General features: G+C 43.5%; 2 pseudogenes; one reads left to right on the top strand and one right to left on the bottom strand.

The window, feature by feature from the left end:
- The first annotated feature begins 370 nt into the window (after positions 1-370).
- Positions 371-10,402, top strand: LOC103696106 (annotated as a pseudogene).
- Positions 10,403-11,570: 1,168 nt separating this feature from the next.
- LOC103696115 lies at positions 11,571-18,053 on the bottom strand (annotated as a pseudogene).
- Between the last annotated feature and the right edge of the window lie 1,784 nt (positions 18,054-19,837).

The raw sequence follows: 19,837 nt of genomic DNA, 5'->3' as shown, positions 1-19,837 counted from the left end.
AGATATTATTGGCTAATATAAAAGTTCAGGAGGAACACATGAATCGACCTCGCTGACCGAGGATGTCCTGGCGCTTCCGAACTCCATTCTCATCCGGCCGATCACAATCCAGCGGCGACGATCGCAGCTTAAAATATAAGGGTAGTTTAGTAATTGCATTAGGTCCGTGCCGGAGAATTCGCTTTGGTCGTAGAGACGGCTTTCGGAGGACCCGATGCAGTGGGGCGAAGCACTGCATGATGAATAATATCATAAAAGCCAACTTCACGATTTTTTTCTTACGGAACGAATGATTGGTTGGACACTGGTGGGACCACCCGCGACGTATGCACACCTTAACAAAATATGAAATACGTAAGGTTCCGTAACTTTTCTTTTTTATTCCTTCTTGGTCTATTTAAACGTCCGCGCTGGGACAGAAGGGGGAGGGCCGTGAGAGAGATGGCGACGGTGAAGATGAGTGCTCCGGCGAGCCAGTGGGTCGGCGGCAGGAAGCCGTTGGGCGAGGGGCGGTCCGTTCGGCCGTCGTTGCGGCGGGTCTCGGTGCCGGTGGTCAGGGCCGGATCTTACACCGATGAGCTCGTCCAGACCGCTGTGAGTAAATTACGCATCCTAACCCTAGGCCATCCTTTTTCTCTCCTGCCTTTCTCCAAGCACGATATCTGGGGTCAGAATCGTTTCTTGTGATTTTCCCCTTTTGTCGGTATTCGATCTCTCGCTTTCTCGGGGATCGTACAAAAATATGACTTTTTCGTGGTTTGTATGATCGTCTTTGAGTTAGTTTCCATTGATATCGGTCATATGCGTTTGTTTATGGATCATGATTAAAGATCGTTCTTCTATGATGGTTCGGTTTTATATAATAAGGGTTTTGAATCTGAGCGGTGTGGAAGCTAGATTAAGGTATCATTTTGGCGGTGTTGTTTACTTGTGTAAAAATCTTGTGTTTGTTGACCAGTTCAAGTTCTTGTTTATATGAATACAAAAATGAAAGGAAATCTATGTATAGTTAAATTATTTCAAAATCTTGGGTTTGTTGGGCAGTTCAAGTTCCTGTTTTTATGAATACAAAAATGAAAGGAAATCTATGTATAGTTAAATCATTTCAAAATCTTGTGTTTGTTGGGCAGTTCAAGTTCCTGTTTATGTGAATACAAAAATGAAAGGAAATCTATGTATAGTTAAATTATTTCACGTGAAGACTATAGGAGTATAGGGTTATTTTATTTTATTTTTAGCTTATTATTATCGACTGTTTATTGAGCAAGCTATGACTAGGGATGAGAAACAGAGGGAAGAAGCAATTTATATTGGAACGATCGATTTATGCATCATTTAATGCAAGATCTATTTGTTTCTAGGAACGTCTTCTAGGACTTTTGTTAGGAACATTGAGAATGGATACCAAGAATGATTTTTAATCCCTTACCAAGTGAGACAATTAAGTAGGCCACTTTGTGATATATCAAAATCTTTCTTTTGTGAAAAAAGTTAAAGAAAAATCATTTTTGGAGCATTTGTTGCTGTTTTTTCGTTGCTTGGAATCTTTGAACTAAAGTATTAGGATAATTCTTACTAAATTTAAGATCCTAAGGGTCTCTTTCACAGATACAAATATATTTTACTTGGGTTCTCAAAAATGAAGGAGAATAGCTTTAGGAGCCCGTTCACCAAATGCTAGTTGATGGCAAGTCACATTCCTCTGGAAGACATCATTCTTTCAATTTCTTTTTTATTTTTTTCTAGTCTCATTGTTCAGAACTGTTTCATGTAAACTTACCGACCCCACTAGGCTACAGAAATCTGGTTCTGTATGTTACTCGAACCAAATAAGGAAAGTGGTAAGGTTAAAGTTTGAATATGATATTAGATTATATTAGATTGCCATGATAATGTTTTAAGCATTTAAAGGTGATGGACATGGCACAAATGAAAATCATAACCTCCTAAACTTCTCCCAATCTTCTACTCTGAATCATATAACAAATTATTTAAAGTTATTGCGAGTCAGTCTAGTGGATTTTTTTAATTTTGGAGTTAGGGCAGGAGGGAATAATGACAGAATGACTCATGCTATCTAAGTATTTAGGAAAAAGAACCAAATATGATCTATGAAATAGCAAAAGGAAAAAGTTTCAGCGAACTTGATCAACCTTTCTGGGAATCTGATCCCATGGTTTTATTTGAGATGATTTTGTGTTGTCATGGTCTGAGTTTGTCAGAAATTTCATGCATTTGTTTGGTTTTCTAAAGCATGTTAGTCTGTTGGCCCACATGTGGGCTTCTTTTGTAAATACTGATAACGTGATACTGTGTTGCATGCTGCATGCCTGTTCAGCAATCTTATCAGTATTTGGGCTTATAAAGACAATTTCAAGAAACTACAGAGAAATTTTAACATGGGAGAGTTGTACAATCTTATTTTCTGGGTCAAGTTGGCTTGTGAATCTTTTGCTAAAAGTATATGATGCAAGAAAGTACTAGCTGTGCAAGGTGGGGGTCTTAGATTTGGGTCAAACAGCCAAAAAAGAAGTTCATGGAATAGTTGAATGTAAATAGTCAAAAGGGCTTTGAAGACACTTTATGGGGCATTTGAGCTTTGATCATAATACTAAGTGTTGGGGGGAAAAATGGACCACCCCACAAATACAATTAAAGCACCCAAATCCGACAGAAAGGCCGAGCTCATCCAGGTCGAGCTCATGCAGGCTGCCAAGCTCAGAAGGCCGAGACCAGAAAGCCGAGCTCATGCAGGCTGCCGAGCTCAGAAGGCCGAGCACAGAAGGCTGCCGAGCTCAGAAGGCCGAGCACAGAAGGCCGAGACCAGAAGGCCGAGCTCATGCAGGCTGCCGAGCTCAGAAGGCCGAGCACAAAAGGCTGAGACCAAAAGGCCGAGACCAGAAGACCGAGCACAGAAGGCTGCCGAGCTCATGCAGGCTGCCGAGCTCAGAAAGCTGCCGAGCTCATGCAGGCTGCCGAGCTCAGAAGGCTGCCGAGCTCAGAAGGCCGAGCACAGAAAGCTGCCGAGCTCATTCAGGCCGAGCTCATGCAGGCTGCCGAGCTCAGAAGGCCGAGACCAGAAGGCCGAGCACAGAAGGCCGAGACGCCGAGACCAAAAGGCCGAGACCAGAAGGCCGAGCACAGAAGGCTGCCTAGCTCAGAAGGCCGAGCACAGAAGGCTGCCTAGCTTAGAAGGCCGAGCACAGAAGGCTGCCGAGCTCATTCAGGCCGAGTTCATGCAGGCTGCCGAGCTCAGAAAGCTGCCGAGCTCAGAAGGCCAAGCACAGAAGGCCGAGCTGACCTCAGAAGGCCGATCTTGTCGTCCACATGCTGCGGCCATGCCCTGCAGCAGCCTCACCGCACCATGCTTTACCTGCCGACCACGCCACGACATATCAACCAGGGACCATACCCTGCTACGACTGTCAACGCCTCACCATTCTCAAGAATGGACTGCACTGCACGCCACAAGCAAGCTCTGGCTGCACGCCATCTCCTCCCATGATGGGAATGGGCCATCCACGACAACTCATTACTTTCACGCCCACGTCGAATCGTGACGGTAACCCATTATTCGCCCAGTCACATCACAGGTAACTCTGGCACTCCCCCTATAAAAGGGGAGCTTCTCCCTTTATAAAGGGGCTTCTTCCTTCCAAAGGAGGGTTTCGGACTTCTACATACAGTCCCTCTCCTTCTCCAAAATTAAGCCCCCCTCTGACTTAAGCATCGGAGGGCCGGCGCCGGAAACCCCGACCACCGGCATTTTGCAGGTCTTCCGGAGGACGCCACCCGCCGACGGACCGCCACCCGCCATTCTCGCCGGAGCTCCTCCTCCTCAGCCGACGGCCGCCCTCGGGTCTAATTTCCAGCAACAGTTGGCGCTAGAGGAATGGCCCGAGTTGCGGCCATGAAACTAAGGAATAGAGGAGCCTTTAATGCCTCGTGGCATCATGATCCAAGTCCCGAACGCTCATTCCAGAATTCACCACCAAGATCTCCGGTAGATCAAGTTCCACAAGTCCAACCCGAACACTTCGACGCGCTAGTGCAGCAAGTCCAAGCGCTAGCCATTGCAGCCCAAAGTCTGCAACAAGTGGAGGCCCCTCCTGTGCCGCCTCCACGGGTTCATATTAAGCAGAGGAAGAAACTTTCTTCCGAGCCATCTCGAATCAGGCATGGCTGCCGCTGCAACGACGTATGTGGGGGCAACCAGTGAGTAGTAGCCCAAGTCTCACGTCAACGAGTTGAAGGGAAAGAGAAATAAAAATTGAGGTCTGGAGAAGGAGAGTTATGGAGCTTTAAAATGGGATTGTAAGCCTCTGTGGCAAAGGGTACAGCCCCGTTAAATCCCATTGTCCTTCCAAGTCTTCTATCTTCCGGCAGCAAGTAAGAAACCAGCATGTACTCCCTCCTCACGGGTGTAAGTCCTCAGGACAGCGCCCGCAACGTTGCTCTCCTTTAGAGCGTCGCCATCACCGAAGCCCCCGCCGAGCTCATGCAGGCCGAGCCGAGCTCGTCATCCACATGCTGCAGCCACGACCTGCAGTAGTCTCATCCAGGCCGAGCTCATGCAGGCCGAGCCGATCTCAGAAGGCTGCCGAGCTATGCAGGTCGAGCCGAGCTCAAAAAGGCCGAGCTCGTCATCCACATGCTGCAGCCACGACCTGCAGCAGTCTCATCCAGGCCGAGCTGAGCTCATGCAGGCCGAGCCGAGCTCAGAAGGCCGAGACCAGAAGACTGCCGAGCTCATAAGCCCGAGGGCAGAACACCTCTCCCAGAAAATCGAGCCAAAGAAAGCTGGTGCTAAGCCAAGTTCTGAGGGACTTCGAAGTTCGGAAGCTATCAAAATATCTCCAAAAGGTACAGGATGCCATTTTGGCTTTAAATACTTTTAATATTTTACCTATCTCCAGGTCGGAGAATGCAAAAAACGACCTACGGGTATCTCTATCTCCAACGTCGCCCCACTCCAGGTGGGAACGCACGATCGCCAACAGACAAAGCCATCTCCGATCTCCATCTCGATCTCCCTCAAAGACCCCGACTAAGTTCGGGATGCCCCGTGTGTCGACCATAGAGTCTCAAACTTCCTCGACCTCGGAAAGCGTCGCAGGTCAATAGTGCGTTCCCAGTCCCTTCGACCTTGCACACGATCCCTCGACTAAGGTCGAGATGCCCCACTGAGTCGACAGTGAGCCCAAGCTCCCTCGGCCTCGGAAAGACGGGGTAGTACCTTCGCGGCCCTCCGTGGCGCTCGACATCGACAACGGGGTAGTACCTTCGCGGCCTTCCGTAGCGCCTCCTCGACTAAGGTCGAGATGCCCCGTGTGTCGACAGTGCGTTCCCAGACCCCTCGACCTCGGAAAGCGTCGCAGGTCGACAGTGCCTTCTCAGACCCTTCGACCTTGTGCACGATCCCTCGACTAAGGTCGAGATGCCCCGTTGAGTTGACAGTGAGCCCAAGCTCCCTCGGCCTTGGAAAGACGGGGTAGTACCTTCGCGGCCCCCCATAGTGCCTTCTCGACTAAGGTCGAGATGCCTCATGTGTCGACAATGCGTTCCCAGACCCCTCGACCTCGGGAAGCGTCGCAGGTCGACAGTACGTTCCCAGACCCCTCGATCTTGCGCACGATTCCTCGACTAAGGTCGAGATGCCCCGATAAGTCGACAGCGAGCCCAAGCTCCCTCGACTTCGGAAAGACGGGGGTAGTACCTTCGCGGCCCTCCGTGACGCCCGACAACGACAACGGGGTAGTACCTACGCGGACCCCCGAGGCATTCAACGACATTCGACGACATTTCGACGACATTCAACGCCATTCGACGCCTCCTACGATAACACGTCCCGATCTGAGTGGGGGCACCCCTGTTGAGTCGACCACAAGCCAAAGAAGGCTGCTGAGTCGACCTAAAGTACTTAACTCCAACTGCATGAGAGGTACATCCTACTTGGCACGCACATCTCCATATATATTTGGCTATATTACAGGATGATCGACGACTAGACTACTTCCTTCGCCCGAGCTAAAAAGCGGCTCGAACTCGGAAGTCGGGGGTAGTGTTGGGGGGAAAAATGGACCACCCCACAAATACAATTAAAGCACCCAAATCCGACAGAAAGGTCGAGCTCATCCAGGCCGAGCTCATGCAGGCTGCCAAGCTCAGAAGGCCGAGACCAGAAGGCTGCCGAGCTCATTCAGGCCGAGCTCATGCAGGCTGCCGAGCTCAGAAGGCCGAGCACAGAAGGCCGAGACCAGAAGGCTGCCTAGCTCAGAAGGCCGAGCACAGAAGGCTGCCGAGCTCATGCAGGCTGCCGAGCTCAGAAGGCCGAGCACAGAAGGCTGCCGAACTCAGAAGGCCGAGCACAGAAGGCTGCCGAGCTCATTCAGGCCGAGCTCATGCAGGCTGCCGAGCACAGAAGGCCGAGACCAGAAGGTCGAGCTTATGCAGGTTGCCGAGCTCAGAAGGCCGAGCACAGAAGGCCGAGACCAAAAGGCCGAGACCAGAAGGCCGAGCACAGAAGGCTGCCTAGCTCAGAAGGCCGAGCACAGAAGGCTGCCAAGCTCATGCAGGCTGCCGAGCTCAGAAGGCCGAGCACAGAAGGCCGAGCTGACCTCAGAAGGCCGACCTTGTCGTCCACATGCTGCGGCCATGCCCTGCAACAGTCTCACCGCACCATGCTTTACTTGCCGGCCACGCCACGACATATCAACCAGGGACCATATCCTGCTACGACTGTCAACGCCTCACCATTCCTAAGAATGGACTGCACTGCGCACCACAAGCAAGCTCTGGCTGCACGCCTTCTCCTCCCATGATGGGAACGGGCCATCACGGCAACTCATTACTTCTACGCCCACGTCGAATCGTGACGGTAACCCATTAATTCGCCCAGTCACATCACAGGTAACCCTGGCACTCCCCCTATAAAAGGGGAGCTTCTCCTTCTAAAAAGGGGCTTCTTCCTCCCAAGGGAGGGCTTCGGACTTCTACATACAGTCCCTTTCTTTCTCCAAAATTAAACCCCCCTCTGACTTAAGCATCGGAGGACCGGCGCCGGAAACCCCGGCCACCGGCATTTTGCAGGTCTCCTGGAGGACGCCGCCCGCCGACGGACCGCCACCCGCCATTCTCGCGCCGGAGCTCCTCCTCCTCAGCCGACGACCGCCCCTGGGTCCAATTTCCAGCAACACTAAGCAGTTATCAAGAAGCCAACACCATTTAAGGGCAAGGCTTGTGTTCATGTCAGTCAACTTGAAGGATTGATTCACTTTAATAATCCATCTATGATCTATCTCTTTCTTTCGATATCTATTAGATTTCATGTATAATAATGGGATCATTTCAGTCCATGTAATGGTTTTGATTTTTTATCAATATGAATTTTGTTGTTATGCTGCTACATCGTGTGTGGCAGTCTAAATAAGAGGTAGGTTTAGTGTTTCCAGATTTTCATCAAGCAGCGCAAATGTTTGCTGTGTGTTCCACAGACTTCAGCTCTACCAGTATTCCACGCCTTGGACTTTGCTCTTCCGATCCCTGCTGCCCTGTGAAATAGATATTTTAGCAAATAAGTTAGGATTATTACATACGGATATTGTTTTTTTTTTTTTAAAAAAAAGGATAAACCTGGGTAGTTCTGAAGCTAAACAAGCTTAAAAAAAATTAAAAAGTTTTTATATTTAAATGTTGAGCACTTCTGTTTTTCTTTTCTTTTTTTTCGTTTATCTGTTGGTATCTCATGAATATGTTATTTGTAGAAATCTATTGCTTCCCCTGGGCGTGGACTCCTTGCGATCGATGAATCAAATGCTACATGTGGGAAGAGGCTTGCTTCAATTGTTTGGATAATACAGAAGCAAATCGCCAAGCTTACAGACAGCTTTTGCTGACAGCTCGTGGTTTAGGCGAATACATCTCTGGTGCCATTCTTTTTGAGGAAACACTTTACCAGTCAACAACAGATGGAAAGAAGTTTGTAGATTGTCTGCATGAAGAGAAAATTGTCCCTGGTATTAAAGTCGACAAGGTACTTCTGCAAGGGTTTTCATGCATGCTTAGTTTTAACTTGCAACAACTCCGACTTTAGAAATTTTATACTGATTCGCATATAAACTCTGGTTTTCTTGTCCTGCCAAGGGTCTGGTTCCCTTACCAGGATCAAATAATGAATCTTGGTGCCAAGGTTTGGATGGATTGGCGTCAAGATGTGCTGAATACTACAAGCAAGGGGCACGTTTTGCTAAGTGGTTAGTCTAGGTCCTTTTTTGTTAGGAACCTGCATGGCTTTTTAGTTAATCTGTTCACAGCATCCAGAAATAATTGCTAACATTATCGCAAATGTCTAATAAACTGTAACCAAATGTACAGGCGAACAGTAGTTAGCATTCCTTCTGGTCCTTCTGCCCTGGCCATTAAGGAGGCTGCATGGGGGCTTTCTCGTTATGCTGCTATTGCTCAGGTATTGCTTTTCTACACATGCCTGAGAATATATTCTAGAAGTGAGATTCAATGGGATGAGTCGTTATGATCATTTTTAAATTTTCAACCGTATTGTAGTTAAGCCATAATGTGATTATTTTCAACTGTCGGTTGTTTCAGGCCATTCTTATTTTGTGCATGAATTCATTCATGTCTATCCATGCATCTGTACCTGGTGAAACAACCTATCTACCTTTTTCAGAAAATAGAAATAAAGAGAGTTTTTTGCTTTTCAATTTATTTGCTGTTTCAAAGCTTATAATGCCTTGACATTTTGAAAAATTAAAGGTTTTAGTTTGTTGTGCGGTAGTAACCCACCACTTTATTTTCGTCTGACAAATTTAAAGTTAAGTAAACATTATAATGCATAATTTCTGATACAAAGGTATAAACTACTGCAGGTCCTAATTATCAATTTCGATTGATCTGAAGTGCACATGTAGTATTCTTAGTTCTCAGCCAATTCTATTGGAGTCTGAATGCTTGCAGACACAAGTATTTGTGAAAAGAAGTGAAAAAAAAAATGCTTATCTCTAAAAAGGTTGCACATTTCTGGCTTAATAATTTCTATATTGTATAGTACTAAACATCTGCTGGAGAATTCCAGGCTATTGTTCAGCAAGCTGAAAAATTTATAATATAATGTCTCAAGATCAAGCTTGAAAAAATCACAAGCTCATTGATAGATGGACCAGAGATCTCTTCTGTGAATTTGTACCTGCCAGCCTCATCTGTAAACAATTAGTTATCAGACATCCAAAAATCTTGCCTCTTCTTCCTCATTATCATGCTTGTTAACTGTATCTGTCCATTACACCACATTTGCAGGACAATGGCTTGTGCAATTGTTGAACTGAGATTCGCTTGATGGAGACCACCCCTATTGAAAGGACGCTTGAAGTGCAGAGAAAGTCTGGGCAGAAGTATTCTACTACCTTGCAGAAAAAAATGTGGTGTTTGAGGCATCTTCTGAAAACCCAGTATGGTGACTCCTGGTGCTGAACACAAGGAGAAGCATTCTCCAGAGTCTGTTGCCAGGTTTCACTCTTCAAATTGCTGCACAGGAGAGTACCACCTGCAGTTCCTGAATCATGGTATTCCCCAAAACACATTCTTTTGGTGCCTCCTCCTTTTCTCTTTATCATATCTGCATCCTATCTTCCACATTTTCTTGTCTTGGCCCTCTTGGGACATCAGAAATGTATGGAAGGTCAATATTTCCGAGGAGCATCATTCTTTGGCAGCCAGACTGGCCGTGCAGACTGTTTGCTTGAAACAAACATGTTTTTAAGCTACCAGTTGAACATCAACTAGCATGCACTGTAAGTAGTGATTTAAGATGATGCTGCAGAATGATAATAACCATGATATTTTTGCAGTTTCTATCGGGGGGCAGTCTGAAGTGGAAGCAACTTTGAATTTGAATGCTATGAACCAAGGGCCAACCCTTGGCATGTCTCTTTCTCATTGCTCGAGCTCTTCAAAATACGGTCTTGAAGACATGGCAGGGGCGTCCAGAGAATGTGGAAGCTGCGCAGAAAGCACTCTTGGTGCGTTGCCAAGGCAAACTCTCTGGCTCAGGCTTGGGCTACTACTCTGGAGAGGGTGAGGACGAGGAGGCCAAGAAGGAATGTTCGAAAAAGGCTACACCTACTAAAGCAGGCGACCAGCACCCTTCATAGTTTCATCTCTTACCATAATCTTTAGTCTAGGTAGTTATTATGGAGTTCGGAGAGTTGTTTGAGTGATTATTGTTTAGTTAGATGGGTCTATAAGATGACCCCAATAAGCACTCGTGGAGTCTGTTGTCTTCATTGGAGCAGTTCAACTGCAACAGGACACATAGTATAACCATTGGCTTCATTGAGCATTATGGAACCATAAATATTAGTGGTTTGGTCTTTTGACCCAACAGTGATGATAAGGTAAGAGGTATGGATGATGACCGATATCATGGTGTGGTGTATGAGGGCAGTGATGAGAGAAGCATCAGAGTGATGTGTGGCTGTGGTGTGCCACCTATCGAGGAGGATAACCGGAATGGTGTATGGCTAGTAGACGGTGTGCTGTCTTGATGAGGTTGACTCAAGTTGGTATTTAGCTAGTTAGTGCGAGGACTTCACCCAAAACTTATCGCCCTTGTGTTTGATTAGTGGCATGTCGTGAAACTGCTTGTTCGGATTTTGATTCAGGCGAGCTTCCCTATGAACATGTCGGGGCGATTGACATTTTAAATCTTGAATGGTTCGTATTTAAATTGTGAATTGCAGGAAAAAGGTGATTGAGATTTGACTTTTGAACTAGGAGGTTTATGCTGTATTATGGGTTTCTTTTTAAGGTGTGAGATGTTCCTGACGGCGAGTTAGGGAAATTCATTGGGCGAACACACTCGAACGGAAGGATTAAAACCAACGTGCGCGTTGATAGCCCCCGGAGCTTTAACTAGAAGGTAGCAGGAAGAGTCGAACTGACATGGCTTACGCCGAGAGAGGAGCCATAGACTTGAAATACTTTCAAAATCAGAAAAAAGCAGACATGAGAAGTGATCTCTCATATTTCAGGACTATTAGAATTCAATGCTAATACTGATCTCCCTTGCGAGACGTGACAACTAATGAACATAACATAGAGCGAGAGACAGGATAGGTTTATGGAGTTGACTCACCTTTGCACATTTGCAACCCTTTGTTCCATCCTGGTCATAAGGGGCATGGTGACCTAGACGCCATCCTCATCTTACTTCAGCTTATCACCCGCAATCTGTTTCAAGATTTCAAATTCAAAGATGGCAACTAATCCATGAGTTGCTCTCGTTACGAGACTCAACCTAACATTACAGCTCCAGCTGACAACAACTATATATATATATGTAGTGTGGATGATTTGGTAAAGCTGATGTCTATGACAAGAAAGGCCAAGTGAATCATGAGATATAATGTAGAAAAAGAAAGATGTAAAATATAACGACAGCTTGTAAGAAGTCATATGTTTGGTTTCACAGAACAACCCAAGCAGCGCTGCCATGAAATGCCGATCATTTGATTTCTATCCAGCAATATGATAGTCTCCTCGAAAAACCAAGCATCTAACAGAAGAAAAGCATGCGTAGCTTCACTTTTAATACCAGAAGAGCAAGGAAAACAGTGCTCACAGAACTACAAGAATTAAGAAATACACTTAAAGCATGAAGCCAAAATATCCAGACTTGTAAACAACCAGAACTACCATTTTTCTTGACACTTCAATCCATAAATTAGGAGGGTTTTTAAGCTAAACAAATCATCTAAGGTTCCAAACAACCATACCAGTTGACATGTCCCACTCTACCTCACAAGGATTATGTCATCAATCTTCAAGATCATCCTCACACATTCGGCTGCTAGTGTAAATTGCACTAATACTAACCAACAAAGGTTTGCACAACATTCTCCTCCAAGATGTCTGTAATCTGGCCCTTCCTCACATTGATCCCAGCATGGATCTCACCCTGGCATGTCGGTTCCTTAGCTCTGTCACGATGGCTATTGGATTCAGCCCTGCATTCTCAGCCAAAGTGTAGGGAATGACCTCAAGTGCCTCCGCCGAAACCTTTTACACAGTAGCTCTCCATCCCTTGGCAGTTCCTTTGCCCATGCTCCTAGCTGCCTTGACATCTCAATTTCCGGAGCACCCCACCAGCAATCAGAAATCTCTTATTCACTAAGCATCTGGTCATGGCACAATAAGAATTGTTTTGATTCAATTTAGATTGATAAATGGACCAAATTTTAAAGTGTTAGCATTGAAACATTGGATATTTATCTCGTAGAATGATCATAAACAGTAAAAATTTCATGAATTCAAATAATTCATACAATTTAATTGAACAAATATTGGAAAAGCGATTTTTAACTTGCTGAAAATAGGATCTTCTATAAGAGAGAGAGGGAAGGAAGAGAGAATCCTATGAAACAGTCAGTAATTAAATTCAAGCACATATTTTGAAGCATGGATATGTACATGACATGATATGGATAAGCCAATATGACACCATAAGAAAAGGAATACATCATCACTACTAGGATTTGACAATAAAAAAAATAAATAAACATTTTCTACACAGAAAAAGATAGTCAAAAAGCACAATGGGTTATCCCAATAACATAGTCCATTCCCAATGCAAGAACATCAACATCACAACATCATTCATCATTCAAATTCATATACCACAATCATGACATTAGCATCACAAATTCTAAATCATCAAAAGGGTTGATACTCATCCTTTTTTAAAAAAGAGACAAGGAACCAGATAGATAGATAGAGAGAGAGAGAGAGAGAGAGAGAGAGAGAGAGCCCTCCCTATCATCACTAGAGGTATGTGGGAAGCATTCAAAAGCTCTTTATTAATTTAAAATACAATATTTATAATTGATATACAACAGATGCTAACCACATCCAACAATTACAGGATTAAGTGCAAGCTGAAAATGGGCATGGCATGCCCTCAAGAGATCACCAGAAATCCAATTAGCCTTGAAGAAAAGGAACAGCCACTGAACAACATAGCAATATTTTAGACCACATAATCTGGATTCCACAAAACCATAAGACATGTAACATCATGCAAAAAACACCATCAACCACAATGTTCTACCCAACTCACGTAAAGAAACTTTCAATGTTGTCCACTATCACCTTACTATCAAAATCTCACATTCCTAGATTTCCCCAAAAAAAGTAAGACAATACAGTGCACGACAGGGTCCAAGGATAGTCAGATGTACACAGCCTTACTCCGGCATTGCAGAGCAGTAGTTCACAAGAAAGCAACCCTACTTGCGTTAAGGTTCCACATCAAATGTTTTAAAAACTAAATTGAGACTTGCACAATTAGAGCGAGCAGCTTAGCATCTGCCAAATCTTCATATCAAAATAAGGGCCCGAAAAGACACAGTCACCATCTTTGTATTAGGAACACTGCAATAGGATGTGAGTCAGAAATAACAGATATAATGAGGCATCTAGAATATCAAATGAAATCCTTATTCCTTGATTTGCGTCAATTAAATCCTCATAAATAACCTAGAACACTAAGTAACCTTCAGTTTTCCACTCTAACATCTGCTGTGCAACATTCTCAATTCAATACTACCTTAACAGTCACAGCACAAGAAAAATGAACTGATGAACAGCTGGCACAGGGATGCAAAGAAAGGATCAAGAACAAACCCTTGAGATCAAACCGTCCACTAAATTTATCTTTTTTTTTTTGGGGGGGGGGGGGGGGTGGGAGGTTGGGGGGAGAAAAACTAAAAGTGAAATCAGTGAAAAATCTGTCTTTCAGTTTTATTCAAGCATGTCAATACCTTCAATAGATTCACCAAATCTTAGCCATTTATGTCAAATCTAAAAAATGCAGACTCACTAAAATAGTTGGAACCAAAGGAATATCCAAGAGGAAAGAGATGAGGAAAAGGTGGATTTGCTCTTATGGCAATGTTACTGAGAAAGGTGAATCTCCAGGAAGGGGAGACCACTTTTTAGTGATAAAATAAAAGCACTTACTAAGCATAAACATGTCATCATCATCAAACCATTTTTCTGTCCCTCTTTGAATGAATGTGACGATTCATGGGCTCTCAATTAGGGAATGTTGAATTTGTAGGCTATCCTAGAATAAGCAACTCAAAGATAAAGACTAATTGTATGTAAAGAAGTTCGCAATTCTGGATCACCTAAGCATAAGGTTAACATCTTTGTTCAGGCATCTAAAATAACAATTTTCGTAAATGCATATAAATTAACATCAAGGGCCTCGCTAATACTGCACGAATCATAATTTACCAATGCCTCTTTGGGGTTATATTTGCCAAAAAAACATTGAAGAGATTCCATCTAGAGAAGCGATCATGACAAAACAAAAATTTTTGTGAAACAGTGACATGGACTTTACTGTAGGTGTATACAGTAAGATTTTCATTGAAGCAACCCTAACTACTTACTAGACTCAAAAAAGGTCATGAAAATTTCACATATGCAAAATCCATCTGTTTTGTGAAATTCTAATTCCTTGTAAGGTTAAGATGATGGACTTCTAATCCTTGGAGAGGGGGAGAGAGAGAGAGAGAGAGAGAGATCTTAACGGGGAAAGAAGCCAGAGGGAAGAACATTATGAATAGAGGGAAGGAAGGTGTTCTTCAGCATCTCTCCTTAGATAAGTTATTCTTAATTTACTTAATATTAGAGATGTTGGGTTCTTGTAATCTTACCAAGGAAAGGGATGTCCCACCATCAACAGGATTTTTTCTCTTCATGCCATAAGCATAATCAATGATCTAGGCTCTAAGAGAGAAAAGAACAAGGTGATTTTACTGTCTTAGTGCAACAATAGGAATATTATGATGAAACCAAGTTAGAAAGAGGAAATTAATAGGAAGAAGACAAGTTCTTTAACAAAAGGCCACTCTCTATCCAAGAAAACATTCCCTCTAGCAGGGTAAGCTGACAGTCAATACCTCATATTCATGTCCATATTAGAACCATTTATTCAGAATTCTAATAAAAAACTGCCAATAAATCATCCAATGTGATAGTCAATATTCCATGGCATCCTTTGCTATTATTGGCATGCAACTATACATAAAACTACATTAGATTACAATGCCGAATTCCAGAAACTGGTTGAATAATTAAACATTGACAATCCTCTGAATGATGCAGGGGGGGGGGGGGGGGTTCTTGAAAATTTAGTTGGATTACACATAACCTCGAAAATCAAAACAATTTCTTGCCAAATATCTAGACCCATAATCAATTGATGTCTCAACAACGAGGACATGATGCAACATCAAATTGGGAAGACTGGTAATTCCCAATTGATGTACAAAAGCAATGAAGAATCCTACCTAAGGCATGCAAAGATTAACTCATCAATATTCCAAGCGAATTTTTTTTGCCCCCACAGTAGGATTTATTTCATAAGTCACTCAAGTATGCATTTCACTAGAAATTCTATGCCCTACTAGTATTTACATTAAGATCAAACTCCCAATTACCTAAGGATCATACCACCACCTAGAAAAATCATCGAACTCCAAATTCATCATTGCATAACCTTTACCATAAAAAACCCAAGCAAAAGAAATCACAACCAAGATCCAACTTGAGACAAATTTGGATCTAAACCTATACAAGAATGGTTTTACCCATAACAATACATCAAAGGAAATCAGCAAACATCTTCAGACTAGTGCAAGGTGTAGATTATAAAGATTCAAAAAAAAAAGGATTACACAACAAGAGCATATATATTCATATGATGTCTGCATTGATAAACATACTTCAGTTTATCTTCGTAGTGAGTGCATTTTTAGTCAATATTGTTCTATTGAGTTAACTATACTCACAAGATGAATTTTCATATAAATTCAGTAACATCAACTATTGATTATGGCAGAAACGACAATATTTATCCAGACAAGCATTTCCCATAGGCACAACTAATGAAGCAAGTAATGGATCAATCAAAAGTCAAGACAACAACCATCTATTCCTAGATATTGTTGAAATGATGGTGCAAAACACACTGAGGAATTATGCATAGACTAGTTGAACACATTTCCTGCATGATATATATTGACCGCAATGTTAAAAATTACGCAAACCGCCCCATGATATAAATTCCCTCGCCCATTTCAACAGAGCACCAATACTAAGGTGTATCACCTCCTCAGTAATGTTACCTTCTTTTCACAAGTACTTAATAACCCCATAATTTCAAGTTCTCATTTCTTTCCCTGTTCTCACATCACTCATTTGCTCGATATACCTCAAACTACTTCCCCTTGCATCATTGCATCGCCTTCGTCACCCTTCTGGCAACCACTAAATGTCTAGAGCTCAAGAAAAATACTAAAATACTGAGCACATTAAATGTCTCTTGAGAAAGACCCACCTAAGACATTTCAAGTCTTTCAACAGAAAACCTCTCAAAACCCTTCTCTCATCCCTCTGCAGAGCCAATCAACAACAACATGCCATCAATCTAGCACCAGAACACCCCAATCAAAAAAGTAATTACCACCATTCAGCTCTTCGTAAATTTCCCAACAAAAAAGCAATAGAATGGTGTTTTTAAGAGAACAACAATAACTTTTGGATCGATTAATGGACTAGTGCAAATAAGAAAGCAGAACAAAGAGGTAGTTCTCTGAGAGAGTACCTGACAAACACAGAGTGCATCGTGAAGGCTTCCGCTCCGCCTCATCAATGACAAGCTGATTTGATCCCCGGACAAGCACAGTCGTGGTCCTCCCCATGTCCTTGATCCCCGTGATTTTTCACAATCTTCCCATCCCCGACCGAAGCCTCCTCCACCAAATCAGCATATCCCAGCTTCTCCTCCCGGAAGTGCTCAATATGGCAATGGGCAGGCAGTTCAGTGTCTTCGTAATGAACTCAATCTCATCCCTCTCGACATCTTTGACCACCAAAATCTTGGCCTTGGCCAGGTAGTGCAGCGAGAGGTCGGTCACGGCATCCCTGAGAATACTCTTCTGGATGAGAAGCACCATTGCACCCGGTCGCCTTAATCTTCTTCACCATCCCAAGTATATAGTTGCGCTCCTCCCGGAGAATGCGATCCATCTGAGTGTAATCTGAGACAACGATGCTCTGCTCGATGTCGGTCTTGGGAGGGGAGATCTGGAACTGGATAACAGCGATCTTGGCATTCTCAACACGGGTGGGGCCTCCGGCGGCATGGCTGGCCTTCTTATCAAAGACGAGGCCTTTGACGAGCTCGGTGTCATCTACCGTGCCACCCAGCTTCTTGACGATCTTGACATCGCGGAGGTCAACGAGATCAGGTGGGCGGGGTCGACGACGGAAGAGGACAGCGTCGACGGCGAGGGGCGCGAGGAGGGACGAGTACTGGCTGACGACCTTGCTGTTGAGGGAGGTGGCGGCGGACTTGACGAGGGAGTCGCGGGTCGGCGAGGTCGAGGGGGACGGCCATGCCATGGAGGATGTCGACGGCGCGGAGGGAGAGGTGGTGGAGGGCGTCGGAGACAGCGGTGGGTGGATGCCGGCGGAGAGGAGGGAGAGGGAGCGGCTGAGGAGGGAACCGGCGAGGACGACGACGGTGGTGGTGCCGTCGCCGGCGGCGGCGTCCTGGGAGCGGGAGAGGTCGACGAGCATCTTGGCGGCGGGCTGGAGGACCTCCATCTTGTTAAGGATGGTGGCGCCGTCGTTGGTGATGATGACCTCGCCGGAGGCGGAGGCGATCATCTTGTCCATGCCCTTGGGGCCGAGGCTGGTGCGCACAGCGTCCGCCACCGCACGAGCAGCAATGATGTTGGCCTGCCGCACGTCGTCGCGCCGCTTGGTGTCGACGTAGCTCTCCGTATTGGAGGAGACGCTGCGGGCCGGGGGGCAGCTGCGGTGACGGCGGCCGCCATGGGAGCTTGGAGAGGAGGAGAGGGGGACGGGCGAAACCCTAGAAACAGGCTTCTTGCAAAACCCTAATAAAGTTAGCGAGCAGAGGGACGAGCGAAGAAGGTTTGAGTTCCAAGTGAGGAGAGAGAGCGTTGAATGGTCTTTGGGGTTTGGGTCTCTGGATGGTCTAGTTAACGGTGTGGCCAGGGATGGCTTACTTGCTAATATCCCGCGAGGGGAGCGTCGCCGGAACAACCGACAAGGAGATCATAGGTACAATAATTTTTTTCTTTTATCTGGATACAAACGTCTCTAGTCAAAAAAAAAAAAAAAAAACACTCATTACCTATAGCAAACTCAAATGTCTTATTAATTATTCAAATATTAAATCACTTGTTCATCAAAATAATAATAATAAATTTATCATCGTTATTATCATTATCATTATCAGTATAATAATAATAATAATAACAATAATAATAATACTGTTAGTAAGAATAATAATAATACAATTCCGATATGAAAAAAAAAGGATGTTTAACAAAAGCTAGTTATCATGTTTTCACTGCAAATTTTAACCCATTATTATAGAGGAACAATCTAATAATTTTTTTGAACTAAATTTTTTATCTATCCAACTTTAAACACTTGTACTGTAAGAAATAAACTTTGAGTTGGTATGGTTTCTATGCCTCTAACTGCATAATGTTTAAACTAGGAGCAAAAATTAATCATCTTGACAATTTTCAAATGAACCAAATAATGGTGGTGATACAAGTAAACAATATGTAATTGTTCCTATTATTTGATGGATTAAGCCAAATGCTGACTCATTGCTTTAAAAATCTAAATGCGTATATGCATGTGCAGATAACAGCTGAAAAAATATAGTCACAAAGATCATGCAGATTCAGATTGGAAAAAAAAAGTGTTTGTGGGCATCTAGGCCTTGAAAATATACTCAACAAAAAAAGATTAGATGAAGGACTTTTTCTCTCTAAATTGGCTTTCAATTTTTAAACATAATTATTCTTATTTTATTCGCGTAATCACAAATCTCACTTGAGCAAATGTTGACAAAAATTAAAACCTAGTTAAGCAGAAAGCTTTGGTTTCGGAGAAAGTAATTAAGGTGGTACATCAATTTCTTTTTTATATTTCAACTACTTGATTGCGCATCTCTCTAATTGTAGATCAATTAAATTATTATAGATTGATTATATTTAATTTTTAATATTTAATGTTATAAATCTACTCAATTTTTAGTGAATTAGAGCTTGCTCCAATGACCACACCCTCATACTTAGCAACGAGGGTGGCAATCTTTTTCTCTCTAATAATTTTATTTCAAAGAATGCTCTCATGCTTTGTAATTTTGACCAAAACCTGAACATAGAATAAGAATAAAATTTCTAATAATTTATTTCGTAGAAAATGTCAAATTCTGCCCTCAACAACTCCTACGAGAACTTAATTTCAGTTTGTTTGTCACTTTGAAATGCTCAAGCATTTCTTTGTGCATGAAAGATTTTTTCTAATAACTATGTCCATGTAGGCCACTAAAGAGAGAAATGTTAAAGACTAAAAATTTTGAAATTGCAAAGATAATTATCTTTTTGATTTGTTAAACCCTTTCCTTGCTTAGCCGCATCTTATTAGCTCATTGATCTCTCTCTCACACACACACATCAAGAAAAAAAGTTGGATCCAGACCACAAACAAAATGAGATGCAAGCCATTGTTCTACATTAAAAACATCTCGATGCTTAAAGTCTATACCTCATTGTTCATAGCAAGTGATGAGAGCACAAAAGTGCAATCGTCGGGCCATTTTAATTAGTATTTTAGCTAATCATTTAAAATAAAATTAACTAATTAATATTTTATTTGTGCAAGCATCCCACATTCCATGTCCAGGTTCAACCGAGCCCAACTG

This window comes from Phoenix dactylifera, chromosome 8 (assembly GCF_009389715.1).
Source record: "Phoenix dactylifera cultivar Barhee BC4 chromosome 8, palm_55x_up_171113_PBpolish2nd_filt_p, whole genome shotgun sequence".
Taxonomy (NCBI): Eukaryota; Viridiplantae; Streptophyta; class Magnoliopsida; order Arecales; family Arecaceae; genus Phoenix; species Phoenix dactylifera.
Note: the sequence above shows the minus strand (reverse complement) of the source record. Positions and strands in the feature narration are given on the sequence as shown.